The following is a 19,916-nucleotide window of genomic DNA, read 5'->3' on the forward strand; positions in this document are numbered from 1 at the left end:
CTCATGATAAGGCAGAATAATATCCCCATACCTACCTCAGTATGTGAAAAGTTATTTCATTATATCCTATCAAAGCAAAGAAATTTGTAATTTCAATGTACTGTGTTGCTTTTTGTAATGTTTAAATGGATGCAAAGCAACTTTTAAATTATTAAACTAATAATAATAAACAATAATCCATTTGGAAGATACTATTGTTCCCTTGGTAAAGTATACACCAGGATGTGTATTCTTTTTCATTGTAGCAAATAATAGAATAAAATTTGTCAGCTGTCACTTCCAGTTTTGGATAAAAGTTTCCAGGTAGAAATTTCATAATTTGTTTCTTTTCAGGCAAATATTTTCTGTTCTTCTAGATCTGGTCACCATAAATACCCTGTGTGTTCTAGAGAATTGTTGTTGTTGTTGTTTCCCAAAAAACAACTAAATATTAAGTGGAAATAAACTAAAGAGAAATATGTTGCTACAGAATCTCTCTTGTTTTTATTATTATTGTTCTATTTACACTCTTTTTTTTTTTTTTTTTTTTTCTGTTACAAGCAGAATCAAGGTTGCCAACCATTCATTTTGCTCTTGCTAAGCAGTTAGCTACCAGGCTGCCTACAAGCCTCCTGCCCTTGTAAGCTGCCAACTTAAACTGAACTAACAGATGTGTAGTCTAAGTCACTTGTATTCTTATTCAAGTGAAAAAATAAGATATAAATTAGGCAAATCAAAATAAATATGGAAACAGAAATCCTCATTTCATCCAAGGAAAACTTTGTAAATTGTGTCTAAGAGATGTGAAGTTGCACACAAGTTAAAGCAAATAAACAATAATGTCTCCTCCAAATATAAGATTCTATGACTTAAAACATAGACAGGTATATGAAGAATGCCATGCATTTTATCTCCACCACATCTAGCATCATGTGTATATATAGTAGTAAACCACAAGGGCAGACATTCTCAGTTAACCTTCAACCTTCAATGAACATCATGTATAAGTTTTCACTTTTTACACTGCCTCCCTGCTGCTAGAGATCTCTCTTTTGTCTTTAAAGAAAATATTCCATCCCCTTTTTAATTTCCATGCTGCTAAATGATCACTATCTTTCCAAATTCCATTCAGTTCTTGATTCAGCTTCAAGACCAGTCTGGGTTAGAGGGCTTAATACTCAGGATTCAAAGACATTCAAAAGATCTATTTGGAGTATCAGACAAATTTTTATAAGTAACAGAAATCCAATATTGCTATTAATATTTCTGCTCTATATGTCAGGAAATAGGTTCTTACTTGGGAATACTAAAACTTTCTGTGAAAAAAAAATTATAATAAATTTTCAGTATACAGCAGATACTTATTGTATGAAATTTATTAATAAAAATGAAGACTGAAAAAAAAAATGAAGACTGATAAATTGCAAATGACAAAAATGATCTTTCATCATGGACTTTAATTTGTCTTAACAGTTTGATTAAACATACAAATCAAAATTATGATTTCATACAAATCTGTATGTCATTGTTATTTGCATAACATAGTCCTTGCCTCAATTTTAATGGGAAAAGGTACTTATATAGGTTATCAATCTTCTTACAAAGTCTTGTATAGTAAGAATTTAGCTGCGTGCCAGTTGCTTTACACATTTAACTCTCACAACATTTTGCAGGTGAAGAAACAGAAAGTCTGACAGTAAATCATTTTCACACTGTTGTGTGTTTGCATGTTTGTGCTCGGTCACTGAGTTGTACCCAACTCTTTGCAACCCCATGGGCTGTGGCCTGTTAAGCTCCTCTGTCCATGGAATTTTCTAGGTAAGACTACGGGAGTGAGTCGCCATTTCCTGCTCCAGGGGCTCTCCCTGACCCAGGGAAGGGTGTGTCTCTTGAGTCTCCTGCATTGGAAGGTGGATTCTTTACCTCTGGGCCACCTGGGAAGCCCCTCGTGTTAATGGCATTTTAATTTGCCATTAACAACAAAGTCGGAGTCTTTGCTATATAATATTATACATAGCTTTTGCATTTTCACTATAATCCAATGAATTAAATAAGTAGAATTTATTAACTGTACATTACAAACAAGGAAATTAATACAGCCAGGCACACTGATCTGCACATGGTCACACGGTAACACAAACTCTAAATAAGACATTAAGTTACCTAAATTTCAGGTTTTCAATAAAGCACTGTTTTGTATAAATTTAAATTCTGTAGTTTGCGTTGTTCCTGGTTTAAATTTCTGCCTTTCAGCATCATTTCTTTTTGCTCTTCAAAGTTGCATGTTAATTATTTTTTCCTCACAGATCAGACAGAATATTCTAGATGGAGAAAATAATGAATAGTCTCTAGCAAACATAAAAACAAATTTCAATTTCCAAAAAGTGATAAATTTAATTTGCTTAAAACAGTCCAGTGAGTGGCTTCTAGGTGAGTAGTTAAGAAAGGAGAGCTAATAAAATTTAGATCTGCTTTGGTACACATATTTCATAGATATTTTTAAGGCCATCACATGCCAAATTGTGTTGCTGTGCTTGTTTTGCTGCACCTTAAATATGTCAATAATACATAAGAATTCTTTCAAATTTAAATCGTTAAAAATTGGCATGCCACATTGAGACCTCAAAACTAAGAATAAGCATAGAGACCTCAAAACTAAGAATACATTAATTGATGCATGAGTTATATTCTTTTTTAGAGATTGCCCCCGGCAATCGAATTAATATTACCTTATCTTGTAACAAGGCATTCTGAAAACTAGGATAGATAAAATTACATTGAATTATTAATTGTGTAGACAGCCTGAGGTTAATAATGATTCTGAGCTGCTCACATTTCTGAAAGCACTTTATTCTTCTAGCCATGGCATTGCCAGAAACAATTAGTAAGTCAAGAAATGAGAAGGTAAAGTTACATGGAACTGAAATCATAATTAGCCTCTGACCTGGTTTTGATAACCAATTAAGTTCTACTCTTCTGTTTTTTTCTTCTGAATAATGCAGATATGCCTTTCTCTTCTTTTCATAAATATACTTTACCATTTACTATTAAGTGCTGTCCTGTACCACATGGCTCCAATCCAGGGGCATCATTAATGAGAATTTAATAGTTCTTAATAGTTTGCCATTAGCCAGTTCCAGTGTCAACAGCCAGAAGAGGTTAAAGTGAATACAAATAAATTGTCTCCTTTGCCTTTCCTTTCCAGAGAATACACTAAAGCAATTCATTTTACCCTGGGGGTTTGATGAGCAGAAAATTTTAATTTGTTTCTTCACAGACATCCCTTAAGGTTACAGTACAGCAAAATGCATAGGATCATTTTGATCTTGACAAATAACAGATACCAGTCAGAATTTGAGGTTCAAAGGAGAAATAGCTGAAACTGACCTTAGATTGGTATAGAGATGTATAATTTGGTATAGAGATGTACTGGTAAGCAGGGCAAAAGGATGTAATTCCTGGTCTTAAAAATCTAATAATCTTTGAAAATCAATATAGCACCTTAAAAAAGCTTTGATAGCCTAAACTTAGGAACCATGGTTCTAGCTATGTTCTTTAAATCATTCTATGGCCTCAAGCTTAGAAAAGAATCAGTGGAGGAGTGACATCATCAAGATGGTGACATAGGTCATTCCTGACTTCAGTTCTACTCACAAAACCAACTAGCAACAACCACAGATAAGACACCACTGTGAAAATCTCAGAACCTGAGGATAAGGCTGAAGCATTGCCCTTAACCACAAAGACGGAGAAGGACCTCAATAGAAGTGCAAGAGGAAAATTTCTGCATTGATCTCATCACATCTCCCCAAGAATGGCAAGATGCTGTGCCAAGCAGGCCCACCAGACCTACAGCTTAACCAATGGGAAAAAAAAGAACCCAAGGTGGATATCTACTTCCCCAGCATAGGAGAACATTCCCCAAGAGGCCCACATAGGTCTTACCTCACAGGGATCACTGGGAGAAACAGAAAACACTGTGGGAGTGGAGAAGGGCAGAGTTTACAGCAACCAGCCCTCATATTTCAGTGAATCCCATTCCTGCTTGCAGTGTCACCCTCACAGAGATTCCAGCTGTGGCTCTGCCCATCTTCAGAGCTGATCCAGTGGCCCCAGAAAGCCAAAAAGATTGGTTGGTAGTTCTGTCTGATTTGACTTCCTAGTCAACAGGCCATCCTGGTCATGGAGACTACTCTGTGGCCTTATTCAAGCAGGCTAGCAAATTAGCTGCTGCTGCTGCTGCTAAGTTGCTTCAGTCATGTCTGACTCTGTGATCCCATAGACGGCAGCCCACCAGGCTCCCCCATCCCTGGGATTCTCCAGGCAAGAACACTGGAGTGGGTTGCCATTTCCTTCTCCAATGCATGAAAGTGAAAAGTGAAAGTGAAGTTGCTCAGTTGTGTCCTACTTCTATCGACCCCATGGACTGCAGCCTACCAGGCTCCTCTGCCCATGGGATTTTCCAGGCAAGAGTACTGGAGTGGGGTGCCATTGCCTTCTCCCAGCAAATTAGCAGTAACACCCAATTGCTAAGCACAGGCTCCAGTTCCACTGCAGATGGAAACTGGGCCACAGATGACCAGCAGCTGCAGAGAACATCCCTGTGGTCTGTCTAGGGAGGGAATTAAGCCAGTAGCTCTGCCCAACTTTTGAGCACATAACCTCTAGACACAGGTACCAGGTAGTCTGAACAATGACCCCAAGCAGCCTTGGAGCCAGCCTACAGCAGCATCCAACCACAAAGCCCAGCCTACAACCTCCTCCAGCAGCAGAGCTTACCTGTGGTTCTGCCTGATTCCTGAACACAGCCTGAAGCCTTGCCCAGGCAAGGAGCCCAGCTGTGACCCTGTCCACGTGTGGAGTCTAGCCTGAGGCTCTACCCAACAGGAAAGCCCAGCCAGTGACGCAGACCAGCTGAAGGGCACAGGTCTCCAGCTTCAGCCAACTGTGGGATACAGCCAGAAAAGCCCCACTTAATGAGACAGCCTGGCCGGCAACTCTGAGCAACAAGGTCCAACGACCAACACTGAGGCAGAGCCAGTGACTTGTCTGACTGGAAATCTCAGCCTGCAGCTCCATCCCTATTAGGCACAGTCTGATACCCTAACTGATTGCAGAGCACAACCTAAGGCCCTGCCTTGACCATGAAGCAGAGCCCACGTCTTGCCTGTACATGGAGCTCAGCCAGTGGCAGCATCCATTTGAGCACAGCCTGAGGTCCCAACAAACAGGAATAATTTCAGGGCACAGACTGTGGCTCTGTCCAGTTGCAGACCAGTGGTACCGCCTTTCCAGGGAACACAGACTATGACCCCACCCAACCAGAGATAATTCAGAGCTTAGCATGTGGCCCCATCTGACTGTGAAACCAGAGAGCTGCCCCGTTAGAATGTGGAACATAGCCAGCCATAGGGCCCAGCCAGTGGCACTTTCCTTCACCTCAGATCATGGGCAGTGGTCTTGACCAACTAGGACTCCAAAAGTAAGCTTTACTTGTCCATAGATACTACCAGCTAACATCTGGTATCCCAAGCTGAAATGACAGCTAAAAGTCTTTCCCTGATGAAGAAAATCTTCGAAGTCTAGAAGACTTACTCAAATGCACAGATACCAACACAAAGATACAGAGATCATAAAGGATCAAGTAAAACAAAAAATATATCCCCAAAAAACACTAATTAACTCCCAATAACTGACGCTGAAGGCATGAGGATCTGAAATGTCTGAGAAAAAATTCAGAATAATCCTCTTAAACAATCTCAGCAAACATCAAGAACACAGACAGCTAAATGAAATTAGGAACTGAAGGAAATAATGCATGCATTATGAGACTCCTGAGAGAAAAGGAAAGAAAGAAACAGAAAATCTATTGAAACAGTAATGACCAAGGCTTCCAAAAGGTTGTGGAGAAAAATGCACATCTAAATTCATGAAGAACAGAAAAATAAAATAATTTGAACCAAAAAAGATTTAGAGCGAGATATATTAAAATTAAATTTTCAACAAAGAGTTTTGAAAGTAGCAACATGAAAGTAACTCATCAAATACAAGAGAGTCCCCATAAGATTATAAGCAAATTTCTCAGAAGCTTTGCAGGCCAAGAGAGAGTGGGCTGAGATACTCATTACAATGAAAGGAAAATCTATTTCCAAAGAATTCTATGCTGCCAAAACTATCTTAAAAAAAAAAAAAATAAGGACGAATAGATTTTAACAGACAAAAATTGACATTCTCACAACTAGATATGTCTTAAAAGAAATGATAAATGAAATGCAAGCTGAAACTAAATGATTCTAATAAACATAGAAACATACAAATGTGCAAAACATCTGTAAAAGTAGCTATCAAAGAATCAAAATCAAATTATCTAATATTATAATGATGAAGTACCAATCAAAACTCTTGTTAGAGAATAGGAAAGCAATGAAAAATAAACTAAGTGTTGAGTCTTTGAAAGATAAACAAAATTGACAAAACTTTAGACTAATCAAGAAAACAAGAGGATGCAAATAAAATTATAAATGAAACAGAAGACATTAAAATAAATATCACAGAAATACAAAGGACCAAAACAGACTACTATGAACAATTGTATATTAACGAATTGAGCAGCCTAGAAAAAAATGTCCTGGGTGTTCATTGGAAGGACTGATGTTGAAGCTGAAACACAATACTTTGGCCACATGAAATGAAGAGCTGACTCATTGGAAAAGACCCTGATGCTTGGAAAGATTGAGGACAGGAGGAAAAGGGGACGACAGAGAATGAGATGGTTGGATGGCATCACTGACTCGATGGACATGGGTTCGGGTGGACTCCAGGAGTTGGTGATGGACTGGGAAGCCTGGCATGCTGCAATTCATGCAGTCACAAAGAGTTGGATATGACTGAGTGACTGAACTGAACTGAACTATGACCCAACTCTGATACCACCACTGATTTTATAAATCCCCTTCAAGTCTTTATAGTTTGGCTTTCAAATCTATATTTTTCTAAAATTATTTTCTCCAAGTAGTTACAGATAAATAAAATAGCATATTTAATTCAATATTTCTATGTTTGCTTTAATTTTAGGTATTAGAAAACATTTTTATTATGTGTTTATTATAAGTTTAATAAGACCAACATCAGACGGTCATCAGTTCAGTTCGGTTCAGTCGCTCAGTCGTGTTCGACTCTTTGCAATTGCACGAATCGCAGCATGCCAGGCGTCCCTGTCCATCACCAACTCCCGGAGTTTACTCAAACTCATGTCCATCAAGTCGGTGATGCCATCCAGCCATCTCGTCCTCTGTCGTCCCCTTTTCCTCCTGCCCCCAATCCCTCCCAGCATCAGGGTCCTTTCCAATGAGTCAACTCTCGCATGAGGTGGCCAAAGTATTGGAGTTTCAGCTTCAGCATCAGTCCTTCCATTTAACATCCAGGACTGATCTCCTTTAGGATGGACTGGTTGGATCTCCTTGCAGTCCAAGGGACTCTCAAGGGTCTTCTCCAACACCATAGTTCAAAAGCATCAATTTTTCGGCACTCAGCTTTCTTCACAGTCCAACTCTCCATACATGACCGCTGGAAAAACCATAGCTTTGACCAGATGGACCTTTGTTGGCAAAGTAATGTCTCTGCTTTTTAATATGCTATCTAGGTTGGTCATAGCTTTCCTTCCAAGGAGTGTCTTTTAATTTCATGGCTGCAATCACCATCTGCAGTGATTTTGGAGCCCAAAATAAAACTAAAGTCTGACACTGTTTCCACTGTCTCCCCATCTATTTCACATGAAGTAATGGGACCAGATGCCATGATTTTATTTTTCTGAATGTTGAGCTTTAAGCCAACTTTTTCACTCTCCTCTTTCACTTTCATCAAGAGGCTTTTTAGTTCCTCTTCACTTTCTGCCATAAAGGTGGTGTCATCTGCATATTTGAGGTTATTGATATTTCTCCTGGCAATCTTGATTCCAACTTGTGCTTCTTCCAGCCCAGCGTTTCTCATGATGTACTCTGCATATAAGTTAAATAAGCAGGGTGACAATATACAGCCTTGACGTACTCCTTTTCCTATTTGGAATCAGTCTGTTGTTCCATGTCCAGTTCTAACTGTTGCTTCCTGACCTGCATACAGGTTTCTCAATAGGCAGATCAGGTGGTCTGGTATTCCCATCTCTTTCAGAATTTTCCACAGTTTATTGTGATCTACACAGTCGAAGGCTTTGGCATAGTCAATAAAGCAGAAATAGATGTTTTTCTGGAACTCTCTTGCCTTTTGATGATCCAGCGGATGTTGGCAATTTGATCTCTGGTTCCTCTGCCTTTTCTAAAACCAGCTTGAACATCTGGAAGTTCACGGTTCACAGATGGTCATAGTAGCATGTAAAATGACATTAGATTTTATTTTTTAACTTCGATGCCTAGGACATTCATTCTAAATTTCTAATGCTCAACTCACTATGTTTATTGTGGGTTACAGCATAGTTTTAAACATACACTTAAGTTAGGCTTCACATGAACTGTTGCTTTTTTTAATTCACAATTTCTTGAGATTTCCTCAAAGGTCCTGTAGAGTAAGACAAACATTACCAACTAGTTTAGTGCTCTTTGAGAGAAAGGCTCAGAGCAATTCAGCCCTGCTGAATCAGGCAAGTACAAATGACTGATTGCAGTCAACTATCAGAAGTGTTATGTTATATGATGAAGGTTGGCAGCCCAAGGTGATCACATTAGAGAAAAGGTTAGGTTAGGTATTTTCAAACTCACTTGTGTATCTTCTATTAAGGCCATTGTCATTATCATTCATGAAAATGCGGGGGGGGGGGGGGATAGCTTAGATATGGCATCATGAAAGGGGAAAATAATTTAAGAAATAATTATGTATATACTTTTAAAAATAAATGTATGTATTGTAAAATAGAATGTTGAGTGAATGTGGAGAAAAAATAATTCCCAGCAAGTACATTTGTTTGTTATAAACCTAGCATTAAACACCAGTGAACATTTTCATATTCCAAATATTAAAAAACTCTTACTAAATCATAGGATATAAGTTAATCAATGACTAATCTTTGAAACTGAAGTTATATTTGCCCCTTAATTGTCACTGTCTTTAAGTTTTAATACCCATAAAAAAGCAAAGGTGTTAGTTGCTCCGTATTGTCTGACTCCAGAGAAGGCAATGGCACCCCACTCCAGTACTCTTGCCTGGAAAATCCCATGGACGGAGGAGCCTGGTAGCCTGCAGTCCATGGGGTCGCTAGGAGTGGGACATGACTGAGCGACGTCACTTTCATTTTCACTTTCATGCATTGGAGAAGGAAATGGCAACCCACTCCAGTGTTCTTGCCTGGAGAATCCCAGGGACAGGGGAGCCTGGTGGGCTACAGTCCATGGGGTCGCTAAGACTCAGACACGACTGAAGCGACTTAGCAGCAGCAGCAGCTTTTCTGACTCTTTGCGACGTGGGACGTTAGCCCACCAGGCTCCTCTGTCCACAGGATTTCTCAGGCAAGGATACCGGAGTGGCTCGCCATTCCCTTCTCCAGAGGAACTTCCCATTCCAGGGATCAAACCCAGGTCTCCTGCATTGCAGGAAGATTTTTTTTACCATCTGAGCCACCATAGAATAACCATAGAATGACTAAAAATTATGTATGTGAAAATCTTTGTTGAGAGGTATAAAATTTTATATTCTAAACATATCACAAATATTTTTTTCATCCTGATGACAGGCCTGTAGATAGAACACATTTTATATTCTTTATGTTACAACATATATATTTGAAACATCCATGTATTTATTTAATATATATACATATATACAACATACAACATAACTGTTTTCTACTGAAAAATGGTAGCATTAATACAAAAATCATAAGAACATTCCAGATTAAATTTTTCTTTCTTGTTATATCCTAATACTATAAAATTCTGAGGTATGGATCTTGTAATATGGAATGACTCATGGTCCACGAGTACTGGGGGACAAGAAACTTTCTACGGGTTTATCAAATTTCTGTAGATCTGTGAGCAAGGTGCTGACTAACCTTTACTCAAGAATGCTTATACAGTGAACCATCTTGCAAGACTGAGTTAGATAGTCCTTCCTTATTGAGCAAACAGCAGATATGCTTGAAAGTGAAGTAAAAGTAAAAGTTGCTCAATTGTGTATGACTCTTTGCAACCCCATGGACTATAAAGTCTATGGAATTCTCTAGGCCAGAATACTGAAGTGAGTAGCCTTTCCTTTCTCCAGGAGATCTTCCCAACCCGGGGATCAAACCCAGGTCTCCCGCATTGCAGGCAGATTTTTTACCAGCTGAGCCACAAGGGATGCCCAAGCATACTGGAGTGGGTAGACCATCCCTTCTCCAGCAGGTCTTCCTGACTCAGGAATGGAACCTGGGTCACCTGCATTGCAGGCAGATTCTTTATCAACTGAGCTATGAGAAATATGTTTAGAGCCCATAAAAATTCACAGTCCAGAGCCCTCTTCCTTCCATGCATCTTGCTAAGTGTGCATATATTAACCAGCACTCTTCCCATAGCCGTGTCAGAACTGGTACTCAAGAAATTGGTGCAAAAATACTAATACTTTGACTTCTATAGCTGTGAGCAATAAGCTGCCTGTTGCTGTGGGTAACAAACTGTCCTGTTTCTCTGATGCAGAAGTCTTACATCTTCTGCTGGCATCCACAAATCTGACAGGATAATTTGTTAACATGCCACTAAGTAAAATCTCAGATCATTCATGGATGTTTGCAGAGAGGAACTCCACATTGACTGCTAGTTGATCCTCTTAAGTATAGCTACAATCCCACAATAATTTTGTTATTGTTAAGAATTTATAGCCCCACATCTTTGAGTTGACCCCAGAACACAATTCTTTCCACCATCAGGGTATGAATCATTTGAGGAGACAGGATGACTGACTCTCCTACCCTGGGGAAAACAGACTCATAGACTCCACCTCCCAGAAAAATTCACACAGGATGTCTCTTGAATTGAAAATGGTTAAGATATTAGAGAGACAAAAAGAAACCATTTAGTATATTAACACAAGAAGAGAAAAAAGAATAAACCACATTTTAAAATGTCTTTAATATGTCTATGAGTTGTAGTATTTTATAACTGATTTATGTAAGACAGGAGTTTTACCACTTCTTGTCAGTTTATATAATATAATATAATATATCCAACATATTTGTATATTGTCTTGCTACTTTATGTTGCCATTCTTTTTCCATTTCTGACATATTTTTCCTCCCTGGGATTAATTATTTATATTTTATTTTAAAGCATTCCCATCAGTACAAAAATAGATATATTTAATTTTTCTAAATTCATCAAAAATAAACACATAAATATCTGAGTGTAAAATAACTTAAGCTATCTACTCTCAATATCAGATGTTCATTCAATTACTTGATTTATAGAAGCTGCCTGCAAAATAAAATATCAAGTTTAATCAAATCATATTAGATTGAAAACTCTAAAGAGTATGCCTAAAATAATTAACTAAATAATTAGGTACTCTAGGAAAAAAAAAAAATGTTGTGATACTGCTACCTTCTACCTTGTTTTATTCTATAATCTGTTTGGTATTTTATAAAAGAAAATTAAGGTGCATTTAATTGACACTCTTGTTGCAGCACTCTTTTTCATTGGGAATTATAAAAATACCTTCAATGGTTATTATTATGTACCTCTCTAGTATTTTTAATACAATATTTTGCCCACTTGGTGATTATGAAAGCACTTCTTTACATCATCTTCTATTTTTATCCTCATAAAAATAGGGTCTTACTTCACAAGTTAGGGAAACACCATACTGAATATTGTTCAAATTTGTATTTTATAATGAACGATTATAGGTTTACCACAAGTTGTAGTTTTTTCAAAAAAATATTATTGAAGTATAAGTGACTTACAATGTTTTTAATTTCTGCTGCACAGCAAAGTGACTCAGTCATACATATGTATGTTCTTTTCATATCCTTTTAATTATAGTTCATCACAGGATATTGAATATAGTTTCCTGTACTGTATATTCCCCTTCATGGATCACTGCCTTGTAGTGGCAAAGGGGCTTGTATACCTCAATGAAATTATGACCCATGCCTTGTAGGATCACCCAAGATGAATGGGTCATAGTGAAGATTTGACAAACATGATCCACTGGAGGAGGGAATGGCAAACTACCCTAGTATACTTGCTGTGAGAACCTCATGAACTGTATAAAAGGACAAAAAATATGAAACTGAAATATGAGTCCCCCAGGTCAGAAGGTGTCCAATATGCTACTGGGGAAGAGCAGAGAACAACTACTAAAAGCTCCAGAAACAATGAAGCAACTGGGCCAAAGCAGAAACAGTGCTCAGTTGTGGATGTGTCTGATGATGAAAGTAAAATCTGATGCTGCAAAGAACAGTATTGCATAGGTACCTGGAATGTTAGGTCCATGAATCAAGGTAAATTGGATGTGGTCAAGGAGGGATGGTAAGAATAAACATTGACATCTTAGAAATCAGTGAAGCAAAATGGGTAGGAATGGGTGAATTTAATACAGATGACCATTGTATCTGCTACTGTGAGTAAGAATCCCATAAAAGAAATGGTTAGCCCTCAAAATCAACAAGAGAGTCTGAAATGCAGTACTTGGGTGAAAGCTCAAAAATGACAGAATAATCTCAGTTTGTTTATGTTCCTACCACCAATGCAAAGAAGTTGAAGTTGATCAGTTCTATGAAAACCTAGAAGACCTCCTAGAACTAACACCAAAAAACCGATGTTCTATTCATCATTGGAGATTGGAATGCAAAAGTAGGAAGTCAAGAGATATCTGGAATAACAGGCAAGTTTGGCCTTGGAGGGACTTCCCTGATAGTTCAGTTGGTAAAGAATCTGCCTTCAATGCAGGAGACCTGGGTTTGATCCCTGGGTTGGGAAGATCTCCTGGAGAAAGGAAAGGCTACCCACTCTGGTATTCTGGCCTGGAGAATTCCATGGACTTTATAGGCCATGGGGTCGCAAAGAGTCAGATACGACTGAGCGACTTTGCTTTGACCTTGGAGAACAAAATGAAGTAGGGTAAAAGCTAACTGAATTCTTCCAAGAGAATGCATTGATTATAACTAACACCATTTTTCAACAATACAAGATACAACTTTACACATGGACATCACCAAATGGTCATTACTGAAATCAAATTGATTACATTCTTTCTAGTCAAAGATGGAATGTTTGTTTACAGTCAGCAAAGACAAGACCTGGACCTGACTGTGGCTTAGATCATCAGCTTTTCACAGCAAAATTCATGTTTAAACTAACAAAAACAGTGAAAACCACTAAGCCAGCCAGGTACAACTTAAATCAAATCCCCTATGAATATGCAGTGGAGGTAACAAATAGGTTCAAGGAATTAGATCTAGTAAACAGGGCACCAGAAGAACTATTGACAGAGGTCTGTAATATTATACAGGAGGTGGTGAACAAAGCCATCCCAAAGAAAATTAAAAGCAAGATGGCAAAGCTGTTATCTGAGGAGGCTTTACAAACAGCTGAAGGAAGAAAAGAAGCAAAAAGCAAGGAGAAAGGGAAAGGTACATCCGACTAAATTCAGAGCTTCAAAGAATAGCAAGGAAAGACAAGAAGACCTTCAATAAACAGTGCATAAAACTAGAAGAAAACAGCAGAAGAGGAAAGACTATAGACATCTCTTCAGAAAAATTGGAAATATCAAGGAAATATTTCACCAAAAGATGGCCACAATAAAGGACAAAAATGGTAGAGACCTAGTAGATGCTGAAGAGATCAGAAAGAGATGGAAAGAATAAAATTGAGAACTGTACAAAAAAGATCTTAATGAGCCAGATTACTATGATGGAGTTGTCAGTCACCCAGAGCCAGACATTCTGGAGTGTGAAGTCAAATGGGTATTAGGAAACTATGCTGTTTATAAAGCTAGTGGATGCAATGGAATTCTGGTAGAGCTATTGAGAACCCTAAAGGATGTTGCATTCACCACCAAGGTGTTGCATTCACTATGTCAGCAAATCTGGAAGACTCAGCAGTGGCCACAAGACTGGAAAAGGTCAATCCTCATCCCAATTCCCAAGAAAGGTAGTACTAAAGAATGTTCTAATCATCAGATAATTACACTTATCTCCTATGCTATTCAGCTCATACTTAAAATCTTGCATATTAGGCTTCAGTGTTATGCAAACCAAGAACTTCCAGATGTCCAAGCTGTGTTTAGAAAAGGCAGAGTAACAAGAGATCAAATTGTCAACATTCTCTGGATCATAGAGAAAGCAGGGGAATTCCAGAATATATATATATATATATACATATATATATACACACACACACACACACAAATATATATATACCTCTATTTCATTGACTACAATGAAGCCTTTGACTGTGTGGATCATAACAAACTGTGGAAAGCTCTTGAAGAGATGGGAATACCAGACCATCTTACTTGTCTCCTGAGAAACCTGTATGTGGGTCAAGAAGCATCTTTTAGAAACCTGTATGGAAAAACTTATTGATTCAAGATTGAGAAAGTAGTATAACAGGGCTGTCTGCTGTCACTCTGCTTGATTAACCTATATGCTGAGCACATTATGAGAAATGCCAGGTTGGATGCATTATAAGCTGGAATCAAGATAGACAGTAGAAACATGAACAACCTCAGATATGTGGATGATGCCACTGTAATGGCAGAAAGAGAAGAGGAGCTAATGGGATTCTTGATGAGAGTGAAGAAGAAAAGTGAAAGAGCTAGCTTAAAACTAAATATCAAAAAATATGAAAAACTAAGATCATGGCTTCCGGCCCCGTTACTTCATGGCAAAAAGAGAGGGAGAAAGTGGAAGTAGTGGCATATATCCCCTTTGTGGGCTCCAAAATCACTGCAAATGGTGACTGCAGCCATGAAATCAGAAGATGATTGCTTCTTGGCAGGAAACTTATTACAAACCTAGACAGTGTGTTGAAAAGTGGAGACATTACTCTGCCAACAAAGGTCCACGTAGTAAAGGCTATGGTCTTCCCATAGGTCATGTACAGTTGTGAGAGATGAACCATAAAGAAGGCAGGGCGCCAAAGAATTAATGCCTTTGAACTGTGGTGCTGAAGACTCCTGAAAGTCACTTGGGCAGCAAGGAGATCAAACCAGTCAATCTTAAAGGAAATCAATCCTGAATACCCATTGCAAGGATTGATGCTTAAGCTGAAGCTCCAGTATTTTGGTCACTTGGTGTGAACAGCTAACTCATTGGAAAAGCCCTTGATGATGGGAGAGATTGAAGGCAGAAGGAGAAGAGGGCATCAGAGGATGAAATGGCTGGATGGCATCACTGATGCAATGGACATGAGCTTGAGCAAACTTCAGGAGATGGCGAGGACCTGCAAGGCCTGGCATGCTACAGACCCTGGGGTCACAAACAGTCAGACACGACTAGGTGACTAAACAACAGCAACGACTATACATTAGGATTTTGTTGTATATCCTTCCTATGTGTAACAGTAAAGTCTTTACTGATAGTCAAATACTAATTTGTATCGCTTATGCTTGAATTAATTAGAATAATAGATTATTTTCACAGCAATGTTACAAATGAACTGAACTGAACTGAATAACACCTGCAGTACTTAGATGCCATCTCAAACATGACAGAATGATCTCTGTTCGTTTCCAAGGCAAGCCATTCAATATCACAGTAATCCAAGTCTCTGCCCAGACAAGTAACGCGGAAGAAGCTGAAGTTGAACGGTTCTATGAAGACCTATAATATCTTTAGAAATAACACCCAAAAAAGATGTATTTTTCATTATATGGTACTGGAATGCAAAAGTAGGAAGTAAAGAAACATCTGGAGTAACAGGCAAATTTGGCCGTGGAGTACAGAATGTAGCAGGGCAAAGGATAATAGAGTTTTGCCAACAGAACACAGTGGTCATAGCAAACACCCTCTTCCAACAACACAAGAGAAGACTCTACACATAGACATCACCAGATGGCCAACACCGAAATCAGATTGATTATATTCATTGCAGCCAAAGATGGAGAAGCTCTATACAGTCAGGGAAAAAAAAAAAAAAAAAAAGGGAGCTGACTGTGGCTCAGATCATGAAATCCTTATTGCCAAATTCAGACTTAAATTGAAGAAAGTGGGGGAAATCACCAGACCATTCAGGTATGACCTAAATCAAATCCCTTATGATTATAGAGTGGAAGTGAGAATTAGATTTAAAGGACTAGATCTGATAAACAGAGAGCCTGATGAACTATGAATGGAGGTTCGTGACATTGTACAGGAGACAGGGATCAAGACCACCCCCAAAACAATAAATGCAAAAAGGCAAATTGGCTGTCTGAGGAGGCCTTCCAAATAGCTGTGAAAAGAAGAGAAGCGAAAAGCAAAAGAGAAAAGGAAAGATATAAGCATCTGAATGTAGAGTTCCAAAGAATAGCAAGGAGAGAAGAAAGTCTTCCTCAGTGATCAATGCAAAGAAATAGCAGAAAACAATAGAGTGGATAAAACTAGAGATCTTTTGAAGAAAATTAGAGATACCAAGGGAACATTTCATGCAAAGACGGGCACAATAAAGAACAGAAATGGTATGGATCTAAAAGAAGCAGAAGATATGAAGAAGAGGTGGAAAGAATGTATGGAAGAATTGGACAAAAAAGATCTTCACAATCCAGATAATCACGATGGTGTCATCACTCACCCAGAGCCAGACATCCTGGAATGTGAAGCCAAGTGGGCCTTAGGAAGCATCACTACAAACAAAGCTAATGGAGGTGATGGAATGTCAGTTGAACTGTCTCAAATCCTAAAAGATGATGCTGTGAAAGTGCTGCACTCAATATGTCAGCAATGGCAAACTCAGCAGTGGCCACAGGACTGGAAAAGGTCAGTTTTCATCCCAACCCCTAAGAAAGGCAATGCCAAAGAATTTTCACACTACCACACTATTACACTCATCTCACACGCTAGTAAAGTAATGCTCAATATTCTCCAAGCCAGGCTTCAGCAACACGTGAACTGTGAACATCCAGATGTTCAAGCTGGTTTTATAAAAGACAGAGGAACCAGAGATCAAATTGCCAACATCTGCTGGGTCATCGAAAAAGGAAGAGAGATCCAGAAAAACATCTATTTCTGCTTTATTGACTATGCCAAAGCCTTTGACTGCGTGGGTCACAATAAACTGTGGAAAATTCTGAAAGAGATGGACATATCAGACCACCTGACCTGCCTCTTGAGAAACCTGTATGGAGGTCAGGAAGCAATGGTTAAAACTGGATATGGAACAGTAGATTGGTTCCAAATAGGAAAAGGAGTACGCCAAGGCTGTATATTGTCACCCTGGTTATTTAACCTATATGCAGAGTACATCATGAGAGACGCTGGGTTGGAAAAACACAATCTAGAATCAAGATTTCTGGGAGAAATATCAATAACCTCAGATATGCAGATGACACTGCCCTTATGACAGACAGTGAAGAAGAACTAAAGAGCCTCTTGACGAAAGTGAAAGAGGAGAGTTAGAAACTTGTCTTAAAGCTCAACATTCAGAAAACTAAGATCATGGCATCTGGTCCTGTCACTTCATGGCAAATAGATGGTGAAACAGTGGAAACAATGGTTTACTTTAATTTGGGCAGCTCCAAAATCACTGCAGAATTGTGACTGCAGCCATTAAATTAAAAGATGCTTACTCCTTGGAAGGAAACTTATGACCAACCTAGACAGCATACTAAAAAGCAGAGACATTACTTTGCCACAAGGTCCATCTAATCAAGGCTATGATTTTTCCAGTGGTCATGTATGGATGTGAGAGTTGGACTACAAGGAAAGCTGATTGCCGACAAATTGACACTTTTGAACTGTGTTATTGGCAAAGACTCTTGAGAGTCCCTTGGACTGCAAGGAGATCCAATCAGTCCATCCTAAAGGAAATCAGTCCTGAATACTCATTGGAAGGACTGATGTTGAAGCTGAAACTCCAATACTTTGGCTACCTGATGTGAAGAGCTGACTCATTGGAAAAGACCCTGATGCTGGGAAAGATTGAAGGCAGGAGGAGAAGGGGACAACAGAGGATGAGACGGTTGGGTTGCATCCCTGACTCAATGGACATGAGTTTGGGTAAACTCTGGGAGTTGGTGATAGACAGGGAGGCCTGGTGTGCTGCAGTCCATAGGGTTGCAAAGAGTCAGACACGACTGAGCAACTGAACTGAACTGAGGAGACTCTTGAGAGTCCTTTGGGCACAAAGGAGATCAAACCAGTTAATCCTAAAGGAAATCAAGCCTAGATATTGGGAGGACTGATGCTGAAGCTGAAGCTCCAATACTTTGGCCACCTGATACAAAGAGACAACTCATTGGGAAAAATCCTGATTTGGGGAAAAATTGAAGGCAAAAGGAGAAGAAAGTATCAGAAGATAAGATGGCTAGATAGCATCACTGACTCAATGGACATAAATCTGAGCAAACTCTGGGAGACAGTGAAGGACAGGGAAGCCTGGCTTGCTGCAGTCCATAGGGTTGCAAAGAGTCAGACATACCTAAGCTGCTGAACAACAAAACATTTCATATATATTTGCTCTATATGTATTACAGATAAACCCAAATATGAAGAAGCAAAAGTTTTCACAGAATAAGTATTATAAATTATCAAAATATTAGAAAATGGCCCAATAATTTTACTGTGGAGTCATAACAGATTGAAAAGGCTTCTTAGTAGAATTGTATAACTTCTTACTTTGAATAAAAGTTACTGCCTTTTGAACAATTTTACTTTTCCTTTCTTTAGGAAAATATTCTCACATTTTTATATTAAAAATGCCAGGTAAATACTTGTCTGAAATTGTGTTTGTCATTTAAAACTTCAACCTCCTACCTCTCTTTCAAAGTCCAGTGACAGGACCTTTTTTTGGAAGGGGGGCTTTTTAATTTTTATTTTTTAATTAATTTATTTTGATTGGAGCATCTTTTATTAAGGGCTAAAATAAATGATCAATTACCTTGAAGAATTAGTGTGACTGACATTAAAATAATTAAAATCCACTATTTTTAATGTGATGTTATTAAATATTGAGCATGACCTAATAATAGTTAAATAAAAAGGCACAAGTTCTATTTCATGTAAAGTTAGAAAAGAATTTATTTTGATGAATAAATGGCAAGAAGGAGCAACATTTTGATCTAGACTTTATGTTATTTATTTAATTTACTGCAATTATAAAAATATTACAGACTCATTCCAAGTGCTCTTTTGTAAAAGAAATGTTTATTCTCCTAGAAAACAGAAATTTAAAAGAGTATAGCTTCTGTGTTCTATGTGCTATTTTAGAGATAATTAAGAAATGCACAACTACCTTAGTTTTCTAAAGTTAATTACACATAGAATGACAAGTCCTGGACAGATCATTGTGGTGGTAAAGACAAACTTGGGATTTGTCAAGAGACACACCACTAGAGTCCACTGTATCAGAGAACTGTCAGACTCTCCACAAATACGACAGAGCCGTGTCAGTCCTAGCTCTACCCCTGGCTCACGTGGAGGTCAGATATCCCAGCTTCTCACCTGACATTAGTGGCCATCTCCTGTGTGAGCGCCCTGTGCATATGTGCATCTTCTAAGTAATATTCTCTCTTTAAAAAAAGATGGTTTACAGTTGGTTTACAATGTCGTCTTCCTTTCTGCTGCACAGCAAAGTGGACCAGCCGTCTCCACTGCTTTTCAGACTCTTTTCCCACATAGGTCATTACAGAGCTCCTTGTGCTATACCGTTGGTCCTTACTAGTTTTATTTATTTATTTATTTTTTTATATATAATAGTGTGCAATGTTATCTTTTAATCCAGAATGAAAACCTATTGAGAACAGTCTTATCATGGAATCGCATCTATATCTTACAGAAC

The 19,916-nt window shown here is 38.4% G+C and overlaps 1 pseudogene; it reads left to right on the forward strand.

Moving 5' to 3' along the window:
* The window catches only part of LOC133049688 (ubiquitin carboxyl-terminal hydrolase isozyme L1-like), a 31,472-nt pseudogene that overhangs the window by 11,159 nt on the left and 397 nt on the right, over positions 1 to 19,916 (forward strand).

This window comes from Dama dama, chromosome 30, assembly GCF_033118175.1.
Source record: "Dama dama isolate Ldn47 chromosome 30, ASM3311817v1, whole genome shotgun sequence".
In the NCBI taxonomy this organism is placed as follows: Eukaryota; Metazoa; Chordata; class Mammalia; order Artiodactyla; family Cervidae; genus Dama; species Dama dama.